The sequence below is a fragment of the Coccinella septempunctata genome, chromosome 3 (genome assembly GCF_907165205.1).
Source record: "Coccinella septempunctata chromosome 3, icCocSept1.1, whole genome shotgun sequence".
Classification (NCBI taxonomy): domain Eukaryota; kingdom Metazoa; phylum Arthropoda; class Insecta; order Coleoptera; family Coccinellidae; genus Coccinella; species Coccinella septempunctata.
In genome coordinates this window covers 14,081,187-14,103,987 of record NC_058191.1, presented here as the reverse complement: position 1 = coordinate 14,103,987, position 22,801 = coordinate 14,081,187, and the positions used below count along the sequence as shown (strand labels likewise).

The 22,801-nt window shown below is 37.5% G+C and overlaps 1 protein-coding gene and 1 long non-coding RNA gene across 2 annotated transcripts in view; one reads left to right on the top strand and one right to left on the bottom strand.

Annotated features, from left to right (window-relative positions):
• LOC123308994 overlaps nt 1–22,801 on the top strand; it is a 213,527-nt gene that overhangs the window by 62,560 nt on the left and 128,166 nt on the right. The window lies entirely within an intron of this gene.
• Nucleotides 19,442–20,510, bottom strand: LOC123308995. Its single transcript, XR_006537208.1, has 3 exons — nt 20,325–20,510; nt 19,938–20,211; nt 19,442–19,875 (listed from the first exon to the last, which is right to left on the bottom strand). It is a non-coding gene; the product is annotated as an uncharacterized LOC123308995 (long non-coding RNA).

Below are 22,801 nucleotides of genomic sequence, written 5' to 3'. Positions count from 1 at the left end.
AGTAGAGGTGGAACTAGACTAGGGTATAAGAGGGATGTAGACGGAAAACTGAAGTTCCAATATTATATAAAAAAAATAACGGCGTGTCGTCTTACCTCTGGTTCTATATTCGGCCACTTACACTCGTGAAACTTGAAAATAAATCGCCCCAACTGCGGTGAATGAGAAAAGCAAAAAAAAGAGTTTGAACTCTAATATAAAAAAACCAAAAAAAAAAATCTTCTGAAAAATTCCGGCGGACGGCACTAAGTAAGCAATCAAAGTCAATCATAACTAGTAACAGTCGGTGAATTAATCGTAAGTAAGTGGCCTGCGGGGAACATCTGACTTTATACCCACAGGGGGGGTGCGGAAATCAGATGTGCCCGGCAGTCGAAATTCGGTAAATTTGCGTCGACGAAGACGTTTTAATTTCGACTTATCTGTGCTAGCGAACAAAAAAACTCGGTTATCTTCCAATTCAGGATGTTTTATACGGTGCGACATCGTTTTTAGGAAATAAAAACGGAATAAAAACGGTACGGTATGTTTACAATTCCGAACGATGTCGGAATCCTGAATTGGAAATTGAAAATATTTCTCGGAAAATTAATTCAAAACAAGATTATTTAAAAATGAAAATTAAAATAATTATTCTAAAATGAGGGGGTAGGTTTGAAAACTACCCTCTCGTTACAACGATTTCGAGTTGCTCTGGAAGGGACATGAAAGGGAATCATTGCAACCAAGTCCGGGAGTCAAAGCAATCCTTCATCAACTTAAAAGCGAATATCAAGTCATTTTTTATCCATCTCAAGCCATCTCAATAGATCACCGTGGATGCCAACAGCGGAAAGTTTGGAAACTAGAAGATTGTGATCAACTCTGTGTAAACTGAATCAACCTGAGCTCTTGTAATAAATTCTGTGTAAACTACTAGATTCGTTTCCACTGATCTTCTGGGAAAAAAAACATGCTGTTCTTGTATTATTGTTGATTTTGAATGATGCCTCAGGACATCAAGAACGATCATCTCGAACAGCTCGGCAAAAACTGACAGCTTACACACTCCTCGATAGTTTGTAACACAGTTTCTATGTCCAGAGTTTTTTAAAATTAGAACTAAGGAGCGATATCTTCCATGAGTCTGGAAAAATACCAGACTAAATAGATTTAGTAAATGGAATCGAATGAGGATAATTCAATCTAGAGCAGTTCCTAACAAAGTATGATGGATACCCATCAGGGCCCGCTCCTCCATCTGAATCGAGGGAATTCATATTATTCAGAACAATCTCAGAAGAAACAACAATCGAATCCAAAGCATTAGCAGTGCTGTTAAAGCACACACTGTTGTAATGATGAAGCTGCCAGTAGGGTCTAAAAACGCCACGAGAAAATCTAGCAAAGCAAATAAATTGCTCATACTTTCATCACCCTCAGCACTCATCATCATAATACATTTAATATGTAATCTTAGTTCCATCTCTGCAACTTCTCACATACTTTCAAAAGTTTTTTGGGCATGACTTCATATCTCCTTGAACGGAACCAACATAATTAAAATAATCGGCAGAAATGATTTAATTAATTTACATTGTCTTCTTAAAATTCTGAATTTCTCATAATAACAAATATGTCCAAATCTTTTGAATTTTTTACGCATTTTATTTTTTTCTTTAATGGAAATGATTATTTTCTTCTTGAAATAAGAAGGAAAATGTTCATTTCTTATTATAACTTTGGGAATAAACAAATCTATCCCATGCTCAATAATGCCCTAAAATGCTTCTATGTTCAGAAAGTATGAGTTTAATTCACCATAATTTCCTTTTTCGAAACTCCTGCGATCAAAAAGCCACCCCCGGTCTTTTTGCTTACGGAACAGTATGTGCTCCCTCTGTCTCGACGAAAAACATTAAGGCGGAATAGCTATTATTACAACTAGGGAAATATGAACAGTATATTTCCCGAGGTTGTCAAAGTTCCATGTATAGACAATCGAGGGAAATATATTCATATTTCCCGTGGTGTAATCAGTAGCTTTTTTCTGATTGAAATAATCTATTATGGGGAAATCATTGTTGGATTGTATATTTTTGTAAAAATTAAATTTTTAACGTTGCTATGGGCCATGTTTCTGAAAATCATGGTTGACTGGTTTCATTTTGACGTCTTGTCAGAAACACATTATTAACACGCGACGCGACCCGACGAAACGTGATGCGTGTTGAGTCGAATCAAATGTATGGTTTTCTATAGACCAGAATCATACTATAAACACCCGACGCGACGCCACGCGCGTACAATTTACGCGTCAGCTCGCGTCGCGTGTTAATAATGTGTTTCCGCCTTCATACTTGCTGATATCAAAGAATTCCGAACTTCCTTTTTGTGCTTGCCTTCATTGTATATATACGATTGTTTGCTTTATACAGAAAAAAATATTCAATCGTTAAAAAAATATTCCGAGTTTCATCACTACAATACCAGAAATAAAGAAACTATCTGTATTCCAAAGCATTGATCATCCAAATTTGAACATTCACCGGCATACAGTGGCATGAAACTATTCAATCATCTGCTTGACAGACTGAAAACTTCGGAGTACAGATGTGTCAAACAGAATATTAAAAGGATATTACTGGAAAAGTGCTTCTACAGCAATCATAAATATTTTAGTGCAGAAATAAGTTAATCTGTTATTTTCACCCAGAAACATCTTTGGTTCTGTATGTGTGCTCAATTACATTTTTTTTTGACGTGTCCTATATAATTGTATTGGTCTTTAAGGATCAATGAATTTATTATTATGACTTTAATCTTGCGGCTTTCACAGTCTTCCCCAGAGGATAATTCACTTATCCCAGATATCTCAGATATCAATAGGATTAAGCTCTGTTGGAGCCCTTTCCAGGTTTTCGGGCTCGTGGTGGTGGTCGGGTTCGGGTCGCTTCTCGGCTATTTGTTGACGGTTGGATTCCTGATCCACTCGCACTTCCTGTCGGAGCAGACGGTGTTCCTCTGCATTCCCCATGTACTTGCGTACAGTTCTCGCCGTTCCGAGCAGTACCGCCTTTTGTATGACTCTATAGATATTTTCGTCCAACTAAAGTTTCCTCAAGTTCTCTAGTAGTTTCTCCGGTATAAGGCCTGTAGATGAAATGACAATAGGGATGGTCTTGATATCTTTCAGCTCCCACTGTCTTCTGGTTTGTTGCTCGAGATCTCTGTATTTTGAAATTTCAGTGTGCCTATCTAGAAGATTGTTATTATTTGGAATTGCCACGTCGATTAGTCCGAGAGCTGGCAGCAAAAACAACTACCTCATAAGTTACCAAAGGTTTGGTTTGGCACATTGGTTCAACTTTATTAGTGAGTGGTCGCCTTATGGGATAAAAAAAAATTGAAAAGATGAGAAAAAATCGATTGGAACTTCCTAATAGTTACCAAGATGAATGTTGTGTCAAAATGGTCTAGGATCTTAACTGAATTGAAATCGTAAGCGTCTGCCAACAGGGGTGGTCGCTATTTCGAAACAGACGCTGTCAAATACAGGGTGGGTCAGATCATAACCCAGAAATTTTAACCACGTATTCTACATCGAAAATAAGCCCTAGTTCGTCATATAAACATATGTCGAGAAATGTTTCCTCTCCGAGATACGGGGTGTTAAAATTATAGAAAAAAAATGTTTTTTATTAATAACTTTCACACTGCTTGAAATATTTTTATGAAATTTGAGACATAGGTTTTGAGCGTAAAAGAGCACTTTTTCCATAAAATCATTTCTTTCCTATTCTACCAGTGGCGTCCGTACTGCAGAGAGACTGAATATTTTCAGATAAAAAAATGATACGCCACTGATTTTTCCGGCAATGAAAATTACTTTTTGAATCCTTATTCGATTCGGAGCAAATTCGGTCTTTTGACTTTTTGCTGTACGAGGCACCGTTTCCGGTTAAAAAAATAAAACACATTCCCATGCATGAAGAAATCGCCAAACTTAAAGAAGATGTTCGAAGTATATGACCCATTTTGCTGAACACATAATTCACATCGACGTCTAATAGATGCGACAGCAGCAGCTAAATTTCGATTTCTTAATTCGTCGCAAGCATTTTAAATACGGCCAATAAGTTTTTCCCTTGAGTTCACAGAAGTCATATATACGATTTCTTTCAAAAACCCCCATACGAAGAAGTCCAAAGGGGTAATATCGGGGCTCCGTGGAGGCCAACTGACTGGCCCATTACGTCCGATCCATCTTTCTGGAAAATTATTATCCAACCAGTTCCTCACATTTCTATGAAAGTGGGCTGGACAACCGTCAAGTTGAAACCAAGCCGCTAACCTTGATTCTACTGGAATATTTTTCCACATATTTGCAAGCTCTGCCATTAGAAATTGTAAAAAATTTTCACCACTAACTCGTTCTGGTAAGAAATAGGGTCCAAATAGGTGATTATAATAAACTCCAAGCCAAACATTAACACTAAATTCTACTTGGAAATTTCTTGATCGAAAGGTTTTTTTTTTTTATATTGTAACGTTTTCTTCGCTTAATTAAAACGGCCGACTGATTAAAATTATTTATTTACACTTGATACACTTATAACTCATAAACTAACTATTTCACTACTATTTATTTCCACTCGTATTTATTTGCCCTAGTCGCTTGCATTGTAACTATACTTATACTTCCTACCTGCTCCTCCGCTGGGCTTATATAGGCGCCGGAAACATTCAGGTAGATTCGCGGTTATTCTGGAATTTCTCGACCGCTCTGTTTCTCGAAAGGTCCGACCGCAAGGGCCGGACTGGTTACACTGTCCCCTCCTTAAGCCTGTTCTGTCCCAGAACAGATTTAGTGAATTCCTCCGAGGACCGTGGCGAAACTTGCACTCATCACCATTCCTACAGTAGCCATTCTGATGGAAGTAGCACTCCACAGTTTTTCCAGGCTCCCTGGCCTGCTTTGGGTTGAAACTGCACACCAGGATCCTTATACCAGTCCCCTGAAATACCACCTCCAGCATGCTTCGCACAACTCGCCAATTCAGCTGGTCCAATCCACAACCGAGCTTGGGAACAGCTAATTTCCTAACTCCAAAGCGTTGAAGGTCTTCTTTCAAGCTATGCAGTGCCGTCCATAGATTCTGGTAGGTTGGCTTTTGATAGGAATGTCGCTTGGTGACTAGGTAATAAATGAACCGACCTTCAGCCTTCAATTTCAAAACTTTTCCGATTCTTGGCTGCTGTCGCAATAGTTGTTCCTGACGTCCAAATTTATTTCTGAATACTCTGGCTATTCCTTTGCTCATACGAAGGTCCTCCGCTACGCAATGAGCGAGAGAGTATTCCTCAGACACGGTAAAGAGATCTTGATGTACTTCCTGTGTAGCGCCGAACCGTGCAACGCGTGTCTCACCATAACGATCCATAAACTTCTGGTAATCGCTGCTACCTTGCATCGGGGCTTCCACAAGACGTACTTCTTCTTCGTCCTGCGCGTACGGGGCTAATCGGTTGAAATGGACAACCTTTGGTTTTCCTCTGGGGAGCTTCCTTATCCGGTAAACTACATCATTTATCCTCTTGATTATTTCATACGGTCCCTCCCACTGTCTCTGCAGCTTTGGTGAAAAACCTTTCTTCCTTTGTGGATTATGTAGCCACACCAGATCCCCAGTGGTGAATCCACCTTCAATAGCCTTGATGTCGTAGCGCATTTTCATTCGGTCACTTGCTTGCTGCATTTGATTGCGCACCTTGCCATGAATGTAATCCAGCTTGTTCCTTAATTTACTAACGTAGTCCTCCCCAGCTACGTCTTCTCCAGGCTTACATCCAAACTCTAAGTCGCAAGGCAGTCTTATTTCTCGGCCGAACATTATACTGGTTGGAGTTTCCTTGGTAGATTCTTGAACCGAAGATCTATATGCCATGGTGAATAGATGTAAATATTCATCCCAATCCCGCTGGTGATCAGAAACTACTTTGGCTAGATGTTTTTCCATGGTCCGATTCATTCGTTCGACCATGCCGTCTGATTGTGGATGAAGAGGTGTAGTCCTTGTTTTGTGAATTCCCAATTTGCTGCATACTTCTTGGAATAACTTCGATTCAAAATTTCGGCCTTGATCACAATGCAGCTCCAGAGGTATTCCAAATCTGCAGAAGAATTCTCTGACCAATTTATCAGCTACCGTACTTGCCTCTTGATTAGGAATACCGTAGGCTTCCACCCATTTCGTGAAATAGTCCATCGCTACCAAAATGTACTTGTTTCCATGGTCTGTTTCGGGAAAGGGGCCAGCGATGTCGATAGCTACTCGTTCCAGGGGGGATCCGACGTTATATTGCCTCATTGGTGCTTTCCCTTTACCATAAGGTCCGTTAGCAGCAGCACAAACCTTGCATCTTCTACACCAATCTTTAACGTCTCTCTTACAATTTAGCCAATAAAATCGCTGCCTGACTTTTTCCAACGTCTTGGTTATCCCGAAATGTCCACCTGAAGTTCCATTATGTAGTCTGGTCAGAATGTCTGTCACACGGCTCTTTGGCACAATCAACTGAAGTCTCTGCTCAGTTCCATCTTCATTTTCCCAACAACTTTTCAGAAGACCTCCATCAATCTTCAATGTTTCCCATTGTGCCCAATACGACTTTACATTCTGGCTCAGTCTGGATACTTCTTCCCAAGTAGGTCGTCTACCGCTCTTCTTCCAACTCAGGATTACTTTCAAGTCGTTATCTTCCTCTTGTGCTCTTTGAATTTCTTCAGGTAGCCAGTCGTCTTCGATTACGGTGGTCCGCCTTAAATCGATCTTTTCTTCCAGGCGCGAACAATGACTGGAATTCTGGGGACACTCAATGGTTTTGGTCGAGCCATTGTCTACCACAGCGACTCCTTTTATTTTCCCAGCTGTAGCCCTTTCAAATTCTGGACGATTTTGCTTGAAATGCCTCCTTTTGTTGCCGTTCCAGCACACAGCATCCTTTTTCCCAGCAAGCAATATTCTGCGGACCTTTTCTCTGACAATCTCCTCAACAGATCGATCTGTTTCTTGCTCTTGTCTTACACGAAGGTGTCCTCTATGCGACGCTTGCTTCGCTGCCTCAATTTCCAAAGCTTGGGCTAAGGCATCATCAATGGTTCTAGGGCGTGCTAGTCTCAGGGCTTGTTGTATTTCACTATCCTTTATCCCATCCACGAATGTCTGGATTGATAGCTGTTCCAGGAAGCTATCTGGGGCAGATGGATAAGCTAGCCTGACTAATCTCGCCACATCAGCTTCAAACTCTTGGAGATTTTCCCCTGTTTTCTGCACTCGGTTCTTTATTTGTGCATGGTATACTTGTTGTAGATGAGCATCACCATATCTCATCTGAAGTTTCGATGTAAGAACTTCGTAACAGGCTTGTTGACTCTCCGGGATCGTCTGGAGAATGTTGAGTGCCTCTCCTCGTAGAGCTATAATTAATGCCGTGGCTTTTTCGTTGTCGTTCCAATTGTTTACCAGGGCAGCAGCTTCAAACTGTTTTTGGTAAGTTGACCAGGGTATTTTTCCATCAAAAGTTGGAGGCTTGATCTTCATTCTACTACCTTCGCCGTCATTTTCCGCTTTCGCTGTGCTGTAGGGTGTTGAAGCCAGAATATCTGTTCTGTTTGACATTCTTTTCAAGGAATCTATGAACTTGGAATGATGTTCAATGATTCCTGCCATTTCTTCAAACTTTCCGTTAACCTTGTCAAACTTTTCATCAACTTCGTCAAATTTTCCACTCACTATATCGAATCTCTCGTCCACTTTATCGAATTTTCCATTTATGATTTCCAGTTTCTCGTCCAATTTGTCTGTAAGTTGACTCACCACATCATTACAATTTTCCTTAATCTCGTCCATTTTCTCATTCAACTTACAAGAGTTCTCGTCCATTTTCTCATTCAACTTACAAGAGTTCTCGTCCATTTTCTCATTCAATTTTCGCAAAAAGTCCATTACCGCTTGAGTCTCCATCGCGTTCTGCAGTCTTGTGGTCACTGGCATGAACTTCAAATATCCAAAATTATTTATTTAATTCGAGCGATGTTAAACCTCACACTTGACACCAATGTAACGTTTTCTTCGCTTAATTAAAACGGCCGACTGATTAAAATTATTTATTTACACTTGATACACTTATAACTCATAAACTAACTATTTCACTACTATTTATTTCCACTCGTATTTATTTGCCCTAGTCGCTTGCATTGTAACTATACTTATACTTCCTACCTGCTCCTCCGCTGGGCTTATATAGGCGCCGGAAACATTCAGGTAGATTCGCGGTTATTCTGGAATTTCTCGACCGCTCTGTTTCTCGAAAGGTCCGACCGCAAGGGCCGGACTGGTTACAATATAACAGGGGGAATCTGCGACCGTGAAAACACGGGGCTCTATCTCTCGCCCAGAGGAACCCATTTCTAGGGAACACTGTGGGGTTACTCACTCTCCTGAGTTCGCGACCCACTAAACCTAACCTGCTTTTTATTGGTTCCGGGCATTTGCCTATAAACCATTTATCCCTTAATCGGTTAATTTCTTCTTGCACATTGTCGTGCTAGGGTTTTCATGTTCGTCCATTTCGGATATCTCTTCTTAGTATAGTTTTAATAAGTTTTCGAACTCATTTTAATCTCTCCTCAATTGATCTCGCGGTCTCCTTTTGTAAATTCTCATTCTTCTTCTGTCTTCCTCCGGATCGTAGTCCACTAGTCTCCTGAGTTCTTCGTTTGGATGTTCCTTCGCTGTTTCGAATAACTTTTCAGCTTTCCTCTTCATAAATTCGGTGATGGATTCCCACTTCAAATCTCGTTATATCTGTTTGTTCCTGACAAACCAAGGCGCATCTATGGCACATCGTAGTAGCTTGTTTTCTGTTGCCTGAATTCTTTGTATATGGCTCTTTGCCGCGAATCCCCAAGCACCTGATCCATAAGTCAGTTGCGGTCTAGCAACGGCTTTGATTAATTTCAATTTTGTCTCATTTGACATGTGGCTCTTTCTACCTATCAGCGGGTAGAGCATATTCATCACTGCCTTGGTTTTGTCAACGGCTTGTTTGATATGGCTTCTCCATGTTAGACCTTTGTCTAGGGTGATACCTAAATATTTCGCTTCGTTTTTCCATTCGATTTCTTCTCCATCTACCTCTACATTTGTTGTAGTTCTTAGTCTCCTCTTCTGCAGTAATATCGCTTGGCTCTTTTGTCCGTTGAGCTTTATTTTCCATTTAATACACCAGTCATTTATTTCATCTATAGCTTCTTGTAATATTCCTTCTATGATTTCTGGCTTGCGATGTCGCATTGCGATTCCTGTGTCGTCGGCATATAGTGTCAGCATAGTCCTTGGAGATTTTGGTATATCGTAAATATATATGTTATACAGTAACGGCCCAAGTACTGACCCTTGAGGCACCCCTGCTTCCATATATCTGGTTGTGGAGTTTTCTCCTTCCACTTTCACGTAGAATCTTCTGTTCCTCAAATAATCAAATAAACAACTTGCACAGTTTCATTGAATATCCAGCATATCTCATTTTGTAAATCAATCCTTCATGCCATACTCTGTCGAATGCTCTGGCGACATCTAGTAGTACAAGACCGGTTGCTTGTTTATTTTGGAATCCTTCTGTTATGTATTCTGTGAGTCTCAGTAATTGCTGTTCAGTTGAGTGGTCTCTTCTGAATCCGAATTGCTCTGCTGGAATGAGATTCAGATTTTCAGTTTCTTCTGTAAGCCTCCTAGCGATTACCCTTTCTACTACTTTTCCTAGGGCGGACAATAAACTTATCGGCCTGTAGTTTTGGGGGAATTTCTTATCTTTGCCTGGTTTGTTGAATACTATGACTTCTGCAGTTTTCCACTTTTCCGGATAGTGTTCAGTCCTCATTATACCGTTCGCAATATTTGTGAGAGCAGCTATACCTTTTCTAGGTAATTTCTTCAACATAGCATTCGTTATTTTATCACTTCCGGGAGCTTTTCTATTTTTCAAGCTTCTGATTATCTCTTTTATTTCAAATGGAGAAGTTGGTTTTTCTATTTTGTCGTCTACTGGTGGTTCGTCCATTTCTTCTTCGTTGTTCTCTACAAGATCTTCCAGCTTGTCATTATCGTCATCAGGTCTGTAATTCATTCTCGATTCTCTTTCTATCGAGTCCACCAGTGCTTCTGCTTTATCGATATTCGTATATGCCATTCCTCTTTCTCCGTGGAGAGGTGGTATTTTTTTTTTTTCTTCTCATACATTTTTGCATTTTCCATGCAGAATGATCGATAGTATTTAGTTCTTGAACTCTTTTGTTCCATCTATTTGTTCTCATGTCCTTCAGGGCATTTTTTAGAATTTGGCTGTGTCGGTTTAGATTTCTCTTATTTATATCTGTTTTGTTGAGCCTGTATGTTTTTCTTAGTCTCCGATTTTCCCTGATGAGATCTTTGATTTCTCTGGGTGTATCACCGTGTGGATGTATCGGTGCTGGTCTCGTTATTTTCTTTGTGCTCTTTTTGTAGGTGTAATGTCTTGAGGTTTCTTAGAAAATCAAACACTCTGAGGTTGATCTCATTTATTTCCACATTCGACATTAGGTCATTTTACATACCAATTTTCAACTGGTTCGCGTTAACAATATGTGTTCGCTCCATGCAATCATAACGCATGCGCACAAGAATAAAGTGCGTACATTACACTCTCCCCTCCTTATTTGGTTATTTCATAATAAATCTATTTTACATTATAATACAATTAATCACAAAATTAGAATCAATAACGCCACCTATCTGGCGACTTTCTCAATCTTTTAGGTCTATTCTGTACCAGCAATGATGTGCGTTGCGGTGTCACTTTCTGAGCCCTATTTCCTTCCTCAATCATTCTACCGTCAACATCGCTCGGCAATTCATCACTGATACCATTTTCCAAACAATGCTCATTTGAAACATCATTATTACAGTGATCATAAGAATCATTGGCAACTTCATCATTATCGTCGAAACTAGAATCTATATCTCCGACATTGGATATATCACAACTGACCAATTGATTCTGATGTCTTTTCCAAACCAAATCTGTGTTGTAAACTTTCACTTAATACACATTATTACCTAAAATTTTCATTACATGACCAACTACCCAATTTGGTTTGGTTACATTTCTAAAGTCCTTCGCATAAACACATTGTCCCAAAGTGAATCTCTCTCTCCTTCCTCCTCTAAAATACTTTAAGTTATTACTCTGAGATTTTCTTAAATTATTTTTTACAGTTTCAATATCTTTAGGTGGTTTTAAAACATTTTCGGGTTTAAGAAGGTCAAATCTGGTTCTGATCTGTCTTCCAAAAAACAAACGTGAGGGGGATTCACCCGTTGAAAAATGTTCAGTTATTCTATAAGTCATCAGTAACCTACACAGTGAACGATTCATATCGAAGTTACTGTTACGATTTTGCAGCTCTTTTATGAGAAAATTTTTCACAGTTTTTACACTGTTTTCAGCAGCACCATTAGAAGCTGCATGGTAGGGAGGTGAAGTTATATGCTGTATACCATTTTGTGTCAAAAAGTTTTCAAATTCCTCCGAAACTAACTGGCGTCCATTATCAGACACTAATATCTTAGGTATACCAAAACGAGAAAAAATTTCAGTTAATTTTTCAATTGTGTGACTTGTTGTGATACTATTCATTACAAAAACCTCCAACCATTTCGAAAATTAGTCTAAAACAATTGAACAATATTTACCCATTATGGGACCTAAAAAGTCTATATGCACTCTTTCCCATACTTCATTAGATATAGGCCAGGATTGTAACTGTCCTTTGTTAGGGTTTCTCTGTACTGATTGACAGACCGTACATGATTTACACATCATTTCGATGTCTTTGTTGAGACAGGGCCACCAAACATATGATCTTGCTAATGACTTTGTTTTTACTATTCCCATGTGACTATTATGCAACATTTTTAGAACTTCCTTTTGGAGATATCCCGGAATAATGACTCTATGCCCCCACATTAAAACATTATTTACTATAGATATTTCGTACTGCCTTCTTGAGAAGGGTTTCAAATGAATATCCGCTACTTCTTTCGGCCAACCTGACAATGTATATCTATAAACTTTCGATAAAATTTCATCTATTTGTGTTTATTTTCAATTCTTTTCAAATCTATTTCTATCTCATTACAACCGCTAACATAATTTATACCATACAAATCTTTGTTAATCTCTGAATCCATCGTATTCAATGGTAATCGTGACAAAAAATCAGCAATGTTCTTACTAGATTGCTACGGTATTTTCTGTCTTAAATTCAGTTTCTGTGATAATACAACGAAATCAATAATTTTGTAATTTACAATATCAAATTTATTATGAGACACTCAATCAGGGTTGGGTTTGATGCCTTAATAATAATAAAACTCAGGTTTCATGCCTGCATACTAACCAATCTATTGACTACAGGATTAACCTTTACACGCAAAAAATCCTTGATACTATAGGGTAAAAATTTTATGAACAATTTTGAAAATTTTTGTACAAATGGCTATTGAAAACTAAGTAAGTGAAATACCGGCACTTAGAACAATGTTCACTATTTGTTATCAATACTGAAGTGACAACTGATAATTAAAGAAATGAATGCTACTATAACCAGGTATGATAAGGAACTTATCTTAAATCAGGATGAACTCCCCTCGCAAGTGAAACGCACCAAACCAAGTATGGAGTGAATCTTTCCTAGACAAGCTATGATCCATAAAACCAATAAGACCCAGGAGGTATGCACCATTCACCCCAAAATTTCCTTTCCAAAACTCGAACGGGTTTAAATAAGTCCAAAGGTGAAAAAGATTTACTAGTTGTGAATTTAATTTGCATGTAACTTACCCTCGTAGTCGAGGATTTTTCACTCAATTGCAGTTGAATAAAATTCGACTTGGCTATCCAAATTTAATTGCTAACGCCTTAATCAGCAGAATTAATTCAGCTATAAAAATACTCAAAATGCTGTTCAATGAACTCTACTGTTTGTCGAAATTTTTAAATTCACTGCGCAACGGCTACGATGGAAAAGAACGAAATTCGAAATAAATCTAATGTAGAACTCGACTCAAGAGATAAGCGATATAAAAAAATTTGAAGAAAAAATTTAGTTGTTTACACATATTAATTCTAATGCAAAATTGAATTTAACGGATCTCATAACATGACATCTACTGGGAATGCAACATACCTCCTGCGTTACAGAAATCTTTAACAAACATGATAAAACTGTAAGAATAAAAATCGAACTGTATCAAGATTTAACATATTTAATTTCAAAATCAAATCCGCTCAAAAACAAGCATATCTTTGAAGTCTATTTGCTGCCATGATAGGAATCCGCTTCTTAGGACCAAATATTGAAACCAGGGCTTTATTATCAGTGACCAACGTGAATTTATGACCGTATAAGAACTGATAATACCTTTTCACTCCAAAAATTATACTATATGCTTCCTTATCAATCTGACTCCACCTTTTTTGTTGATCGTTCAGGGTTTTCGAAGCAAAACAAATTGGTCTTTCCACACCGTTTTCGAAAATATGCGACAGAACTGCGCCGACTCCATAGTCTGATGCATCCACTGTTAAATTCAGTGGAAGCTCTGGATTGAAATGAACCAGAAAGTTATCCGACTGCAATATTTCTTTGACCGTATCAAACGAATTCTGACATTCTTGATTCCAATTCCAAATTGAATTCTGTTTTATCAAATTATAAAGTGGATGTAATACTGTTGGTACATTCGGGATGAACCTATTGTAATAATTTATTGCCCCGATGAATGAACGAATTTGTGATACATTCTGAGGAATTGGAATATTTTTTATAGCCTCCAACTTCTTTTTAGATTTATGTAACCCTTGCTGACTAATTTCGAATCCTAAATACGAAACGGAATCTGAAAAGCAGGTACATTTTTCCATTTTTATCGTTAAACCGCAATCCTGTAATATTTGCAAAACTTTTTCTAAATTTTCTACATGAGATTTAAAGTCTTTACCCGTTATAAGTATATTGTCAAGAAATACGCAAACATCTTCCATATCACCGAAAAGTTGATCCATAATTCTCTGAAACTTTCCTGGTGCACATTTTATACCGTATGGTAACCTATTATAAAAAAATAGACCTTTATGAGTCGATCTGTTGAAACGCTGTGCTCAAGTCTATTTTAGAAAATTGTTGACCACCATTTAATGTAGCATGTAAATCATCAATTCTCGGAATTGGATATTTATCGTCATTTAAAACGGGGTTCAAAGTTAATTTGTAATCCCCGCAAATGCGGACAGAACCATCTTCTTTGAGAACTGGTACAATTGGTGTACCCCAATCACTATGTTCGATAGGTGTTAGGATATTTATGTCAACGAACCTATTCAGTTCCCTTTCGACCGTTTCTTTTAGAGCATATGGCCTTGCCTTGAAAACTTTTGGAACGGAATTTTCTTCCAAAAACAATTTCAATTTGAATTTATTAAAACAACCAATTTTATCAGTAAAAACATCTGGAAATTTCAATTTCAATTTCTCTATCCATGTATTATTATTAGCTATGTGATTTACAGCTTGAAATTTTATATTCAAAGCAGATATGAAATCACGACCCAAGATTGCAACAGTACTTTCTTTGATAACACAAAATTCTATAAATTTGATTTCATTATTGTACTTAACTTCGATATTTATTTTTCCAAGGGGAGAAATTCTTCCTCCTGTGAAATTTATCAAGGTAATACTAGTAGGATTTAGTGTATAATTTTTAAAATATTTCTGATAAACTGAATATGGTAAACAAGAAACTGCAGCGCCAGAATCTAATTCTAAAATAAATAACTTATTGTTCAAAAGAACTTCAATTGTCATTGGATTCGAAATATTTGATATTACAGTAAATATTGGAAATTCTTCTATATCACAATTTTAATTTGAATGGTCAAGTTGTACATTATAAACTTTTTCCTTTTTATTCCTACTAGTATAGCCAGGAGATCCACCTTGTAGGTAGATTCACCTTTACTGGCAGATTCGCCTTTCGTCCGTAGCTCGGGCCTACGGCCCTCGCGATACGCCTTTTGTTTTTTTTTGTTCCCCTTTTATAAATATCTAGGCCAAAACACCTCGTTCTGTGATCGCTGCCAAGCCGTCAAAACTGACGTTAACCTTTAAATCACACTCTGACATCGATTGTCAAAGTGCACTTTCACTTAATTTTCTCTGATAATCAATAGAAAATAATTTAATTTTGTGGAATGTCACTCGATTTTTAATAGACGTCAAAAATTTTCAAAATTCTTACGCTTTTTTAGGTAATATCGTTCGGGCTTCGGGAAAAAAAACAGGCCTATTTTAATTTCGGGTTCTTCGAGCTTAGTTCGACACCCATCCCGGCTCTCGAGCTACCGCGGATCTCTCAAGCTAATCAAATCAAATTGGTACCTTTTCGCGAAAATCGTGAATTTCGCGATTTTCTCACGCAATTTTCGGACACTTCTAGACGGGGTAAAAATACGATCTAGGCATTTTCGGAAAGCTCGATTCTTACTCTTGCGTTCCATTTACCGCTCTACCCGGCCACGCGCCTTCGGCGCTCGCCATTTCAAATTTCCCATACCCTCCACCGACACTTCAACATGGCAAAAAATTTGATACGATTCAGTGATCATTTTTTATCAACGTTATAGTATTAACTAGTAAGCCCATAGATCTACCTTTATTGATAGATCTTCCTTTTTTGGCAGATCAGTATAGCCAGGAGATCCACCTTGTAGGTAGATTCGCCTTCATGGACAGATTCGCCTTTTCTCCGTAGCTCGGGCCTTCGGCCCTCGCGATTCGCCTTCCGTCCGTAGCTCGGGCCTACGGCCCTCGCACTTGATGATACGCGAATACGGAGTATCACACATAACTCACAGCGTTCGATATATACAGGCATTGTCGCAAATTTCACGAAAGAAAACAAATAATCCCATACACTGCTCAAAAATTGGCAAAAATCAGTTATATTCAGTTGTACAGAAGCCTTATAATGGAGATGCCATGCATTCAGTTCATCTTGAATAGAAACTTACAAAGTTCTTTCTCTACGATGAAACAAAAAACTAACCTGAAATGAGAATAACTGGACAAAAGTCTATAAAAGTAGAATTTTAACGCAAAAAACACACCCTGCCATTGTATTCCAATAATCATTATATCATTCCACTCCAATAAGTTAGTCGAAAACATTTTTCCTTCCATCTGGAATGATTAAATACAATAATCCTCGTAAAATAATCAAAAAGCTTAAAAATTGGCCAAAATCTGTTATATGGAATGGGAAAGAAGCCTAATTATAAAAATTTCAAGCATTATAACGTTTAATTCTGTTTCTTTTGAACAAAAACCTACACGGTCCCTCTCTCTACGATAATAGCAAAAATCTTACCCTAAATGGTAGAACTTGACAAATGTCTATAAATATAGAAGTTTAACGCAAAAACTCACTCATAGATTGTGTTTCAATAATCATTATATCATTCCAACTGAATAACTTATCTCAAAACATATTTTTCCATAGATCAAGCCTAAGAAAATCATCTCCGTACACTACCCAATTGCTTGAAAGTTGTCAGAAATCTGTTGTGTTCAGTTGAAAAGAATCAAAATAGATTATTTGCTTCACATAGAAACTCTCCTGAACGAACTGCTTAAGGAACTTATTCTGAAGAACATTTTTTTTTACCAAATAACACCGTCCGAGAGATGATATTATACATTTCTTGATCCGATAAATTTATATATGCCTGAAAATAAATTTCAATTATAAAATATAGAATCTCCTGGTCGATTTTCTGTGCAGACTCACCCCCAAGAACCGTTTGTTATCTAGAAATTCTTATGTTCATACACCAAGATCAAGGATGTTTCTCATTCTGTGAGTTTGCATGTAATTTAATCTGAAGTACCTTCTGTAACCTTGACTCATGGATCATATACTTCAAATAGAAACTCTTCTGAACCAATTGCTTAGAAGCTCACCCCTGAAGAAGCTTTTTTTATTTAAAATGAGACTTTCAGATAGATGATATTTGACATTTATGAATTTCATACATTTCTTGATATAATGAATTTATATGTGCCTGAAAAATAAGTATTATTAGTGACAAAATAAACAATCTGTTAATACATCCGATTTTGATACAGATTCACTGTTTTTCATATCTGGAAATTCAATATTAACCTAACTTTCCGATTATGGGAAAAAATTCAACTGTGATGTGAGCTTCGAAGTACTATCGTATGGGGAGAAATGTAGTAAATATATCAAATATATCCTTTAATTTCAATAATAATTAAACCTTAAAAATTTGCATCAATTTTTTCACGGTCTGTCAATAGTAAAATGAAACTTGCCTATATGCCTAAGGATCCCTCAACACTACAATGTCAGGAAAACACGTTATAGGAATTGAAAAATGATGGAAATTTTAAAATTTTAATTTATTTTTAGCTGAATAGTGACCTCAACATTCCTGATATAAATTTATTTTGGCAATTTCAACGCTAAAAATCACGAAATGACTGAATATATTCAGGGCCAAAACGAAGGTTATGAACGGTGCTCAACCGAGGTGGTTTCGTAATATCGAAAATTGCAAACTTACCTGTACATATCGAGCCGAAATATGGGTACCTGGAGATGCTACAGGATATGGAGAATGATTCTCTAGCATTCATCTTCCCTATTTTGGTATTATTCATATAATAATCGACTCGAGTTTCCGAAAACTGCAAAAACCCCTTTCGAAACGTCAGACGTGATCGAATCACCTCTATGCTCTTGGAAATTAATTTATCAAATTTTCGTAGACGTCAAAAATTTTCGAAATTCTTACGCTTTTTCAGGTAATATCGTTCGGGCTCCGGGAAAAAAAACAGGCCTATTTTAATTTCGGGTTCTTCGAGCTTAGTTCGACACCCATCCCGGCTCTCGAGCTACCGCGGATCTCTCAAGCTAATCAAATCATTTTGGTATCTTTTCGCGAAAATCGTGAATTTCGCGATTTTCTCACGCAATTTTCGGACACTTCTAGACGGGGTAAAAATACGATCTAGGCATTTTCGGAAAGCTCGATTCTTACTCTTGCGTTCCATGTACCGCTCTACCCGGCCACGCGCCTTCGGCGCTCACCATTTCAAATTTCCCATACCCTCCCCCGACACTTCAACATGGCAAAAAATTTGATACGATTCGGTGATCATTTTTTATCAACGTTATAGTATTAACTAGTAAGCCCATAGATCTACCTTTATTGATAGATCTACTTTTTTTGGCAGATCAGTATAGCCAGGAGATCCACCTTGTAGGTAGATTCGCCTTCATGGACAGATTCGCCTTTTGTCCGTAGCTCGGGCCTACGGCCCTCGTGATTCGCCTTCCGCCGTAGCTCGAGCCTACGGCCCACGCAATTCGCCTTTCGTCAGTAGCTCGGGCCTTCGGCCCTCGCCATTCATCTTCCGACCGTAGCTCGGGCCTACGGCCCTCGCTTTTAATGATACGCGAATACTATACAATACTGAGTATCACACATAACTCACAGCGTTCGATATATACAGGCATTGTCGCAAATTTCACGAAAAAATACAAATAATCTCATACACAGCTTAAAAATTGGCAAAAATCAGTTATATTCAGTTGGACAGAAGCCTTATAACGGAGATTCCATGCATTCAGTTCATCTTGAATAGAAACTTACAAAGTTCTTTCTTTACGATGAAACAAAAAACTAAGTTGAAATGAGAATAACTGGTCAAAAGTCTATAAAAGTAGAATTTTAACGCAAAAAAAAACACCCTGCTATTGTATTCCAATAATCATTATATCATTCCACTCAAATAATTTATTCGAAAACATTTTTCCTTCCATCTGGAATGATTAAATACAATAATCCTCGTACAATAATCAAAAAGCTTAAAAATTGGCCGAAATATGTTATATGGAATGGGAAAGAAGCCTAATTATAAAAATTTCAAGCATCATAATATTTAATTCAGTTTATTTTGAACAAAATCTACAAAATCCTTTCATCTACGATAAGAAAAAAAAACTAACCTCAAATGACAAAAACTTGGCGAAAGTCTATACATATATAGAATTTTTATGTTAAAACTTACTCATAGATTGTGTTTCAATATGCTTTTTATCATCCCAATAAGCATTTTATTATTCCACTTGAATGAGTTATTTGAAAACATTTCTCCTATTATCTGGAATGAGTAAATATAATAATCCTTGTACACTAATCAAAAAGCTTAAAAATTGGCCAAAATCTGTCATATGGAATTGAAAAGAAGCCTTATTATGAAGATTTCAAGTATTATAACATTTCATTCAGTTTATTTTGAACAAAAACCTACAGAGTCCCTCTCTCTACGATAAGAGTAACAATCTTACCTTAAATGAGAAAACTTGACAAATGTCTATAAATATAGAATTTTAACGCAAAAACTCACTCATAGATTGTGTTTCAATAATCATTATATCATTCCAAATGAATAACTTATCTCAAAACATTTTTCCATAGATCTAGACTAAGAAAATCATCTCCGTACACTACCCGATTGCATGGAAGTTGTCAGAAATCTGTTGTATTCAGTTGAAAAAAAGCGAAATAGATCATTTACTTCACATAGAAACTATCCTGAATGATATGCTTTATAAACTTACTCTGAACTACCTCTTTTTTACCAAATAACACTGTCCGAGAAATGATATTATACATTTCTTGATCTGATAAATTTATATGTGCCTGAAAATAAATTTCAATTATGAAATATAGAATCTCCTGGTCGATTTTCTGTGCAGACTCACCCCCAAGAACCGTTTGTTATCTAGAAATTCTTATGTTCATACACCAAGATCAAAGATGTTTCTCATTCTGTGAGTTTGCATGTAATTTGATCTGAAGTACATTATGTAAACTTGACAAATGGATCATATATTTCAAATAGAAACTCTCCTGAACGAACTGCTTCAGGACTTTACCCCTGAAGAAGGATTTTCATTCCAAATACAGTCTCTCCGAGGGATGATAATTGCCATCCTAGGATTTTTTCATTTCTGTATCTGATAAATTGATATGTGCCTGAAAAAATAAGTATTATTAGTGACAAAATATACTATCAGTTATAATATTCGATCTCTCATACAGATTCACGTCCAAGAACTGTGTTTTATATTTCAGAATTCAATAATAACCTAACTTTCCGATTATGGAAAAAAGTTCAACTGTGATGAGAGCTTCGAAGTTTTATCGTACGGGGAGAAATGTAGTAAATATATTGAATATATCCTTTAATTTCAATAATAATTAAACCTTAAAAATTTGCATCAATTTTTTCACGGTCTGTCAACAGTCAAATGAAACTGGCCTAAGGATCCCTCAACACTTGACAGGAAAACACGTTATAGGGATTGAAAAATTATGGAAATTTTAAAATTTTAAGTTATTTTTGATTGAATAGTGACCTCGACTTTCCTAATATAAATTTATTTTGGCAATTTCAACGCTAAAAATCACGGAATGACTGAAAATATTCAGGGCCAAAACGAAGGTTATGAACGGTGCTTAACTGAGGTGGTTTCGTAATATCGAAAATTGCAAACTTACCTGTACATATTGAGCCGAAATATGGGTACCTGGAGATGCTACAGGATATGGAGAATGATTCTCTAGCATTTATCTTCCCTATTTTGGCATTATTCATATAATAATCGACTCGAGTTTCCGAAAACTGCAAAAACCCCTTTCGAAACGTCAGACGTGATGAAATTACCTCTATGCTCTTGGAAATTAATTTATCAAATTTTCGTAGACGTCAAAAATTTTCGAAATTCTTACGCTTTTTTAGGTAATATCGTTCGGGCTCCGGGAAAAAAAACAGGCCTATTTTAATTTCGGGTTCTTCGAGCTTAGTTCGACACCCATCCCGGCTCTCGAGCTACCGCGGATCTCTCAAGCTAATCAAATAACTTTGGCACCTTTTCGCGAAAATCGTGAATTTCGCGATTTTCTCACGCAATTTTCGGACACTTTTAGACGGGGTAAAAATACGATCTAGGCATTTTCGGAAAGCTCGATTCTTACTCTTGCGTTCCATTTACCGCTTTACCCGACCACGCGCCTTCGGCGCTCACCATTTCAAATTTCCCATACCCTCCACCGACACTTCAACGTGGCAAAAAATTTGATACGATTCGGTGATCATTTTTTATCAACGTTATAGTATTAACAATTCGACGTGTTGTGAGTTTTAGTACTACAATGAGCGCAATACCTTGGTTGTTGTTCCTTGTTTTTAAAGAAACATTTACTTTCTGGATGTTTACCCCTACCGCAAATGGAACACCAATCCACCTCTCGGTTTCTGGCAGGCACGACTGCGCTGGAACGCGCTCTCGCTGCGCTGCGTTGTACCTCTCTGCGCGGAGGAGTCCCTTGTACCCGGTAGATTTCCCGAGGTTCTTCTTTGATAAATGATGGATCGGCATTTTCATTTTGATTTCTCCATGTAATTTCAGCTGCTGTAGCCAAACTGACGGCCTCTTCGAATGTTGTCGTAGCCCGACACTCACTCAACATTTTGTCCATTATTTTTCCCGCATTCAAACCACATATAAACTTATCACGGAGAATATGTTTCAATTGATCACCGAACTCGCATTTCACACACAAACTGCGAAGCTTCACTGCCCAGTCTTGAATGTTCTCGTTCGGAGATTTTCTTGCCGCATAAAACTGGCATATTTCAGCAAAAACGTTGGTTTCCTACAGTACTCGTTCAACAGTTTAACGACTTCCTCGTAGACATTTTCTTGTGGTTTTCTTGACACGCAAAGATTTTGAAGAAGGATATATGCCTCTTGAGACAATCCATTTAACAGAATTGCACGTTTAATATCACTGTCTGTTATTGTATTCGCCACGAAAAACTGTTCGAGACGATTGATGCGCACAGTCCAGTCATGAATTTTTGGATCAAATTCTAATTGCAGACCCACAGTTTTAGGAGTCGCCATGTTGATCACACACGTGTTGTCCCGAAAAATTTATTTCGATACACGACACACGTTGTCAATTTGTAGTAATTTTATTGAGTTCGTTAATAATCCTCGTCGCCACTTGTAATGTCTTGAGGTTTCTTAGAAAATCAAACACTCTGAGGGTGATCTCATTTATTTCCACATTCGACATTCGGTCATTTTACATACCAATTTTCAACTGGTTCGCGTTAACAATATGTGTTCGCTCCATGCAATCATAACGCATGCGCACAAGAATAAAGTGCGTACATTACAGTAGGCATCTAGTATATTCTTTTCTAGTTTATCAACTGCTCTTTCTAGGTCTTCCGGTGTGTTGATTGTTGGTATTTCTGTTACCTCCGATTGTATCAGATGGCTATATTTCGTCCAATCGGTGTATTCTCTTGTTTGCATTAGTTCTCTTCTTGGCCCTTCTCCTATTGTTAATTCGATGGGGTTATGGTTAGAGGTTCCGTCCCACAAGGTCTCTATCGAGAATTCTCTAGTGATATTTTTCATAATTGCGATATCAATTATATCTGGTAATCCATTTCCGAATGCTAGGTACGTTGGTTCTTCAGGTCCAATAACGATAGCTTCATGTTTTTCAGCGAGATCTTTCAGTTTTCTGCCATTTCTGTTTTCCATCC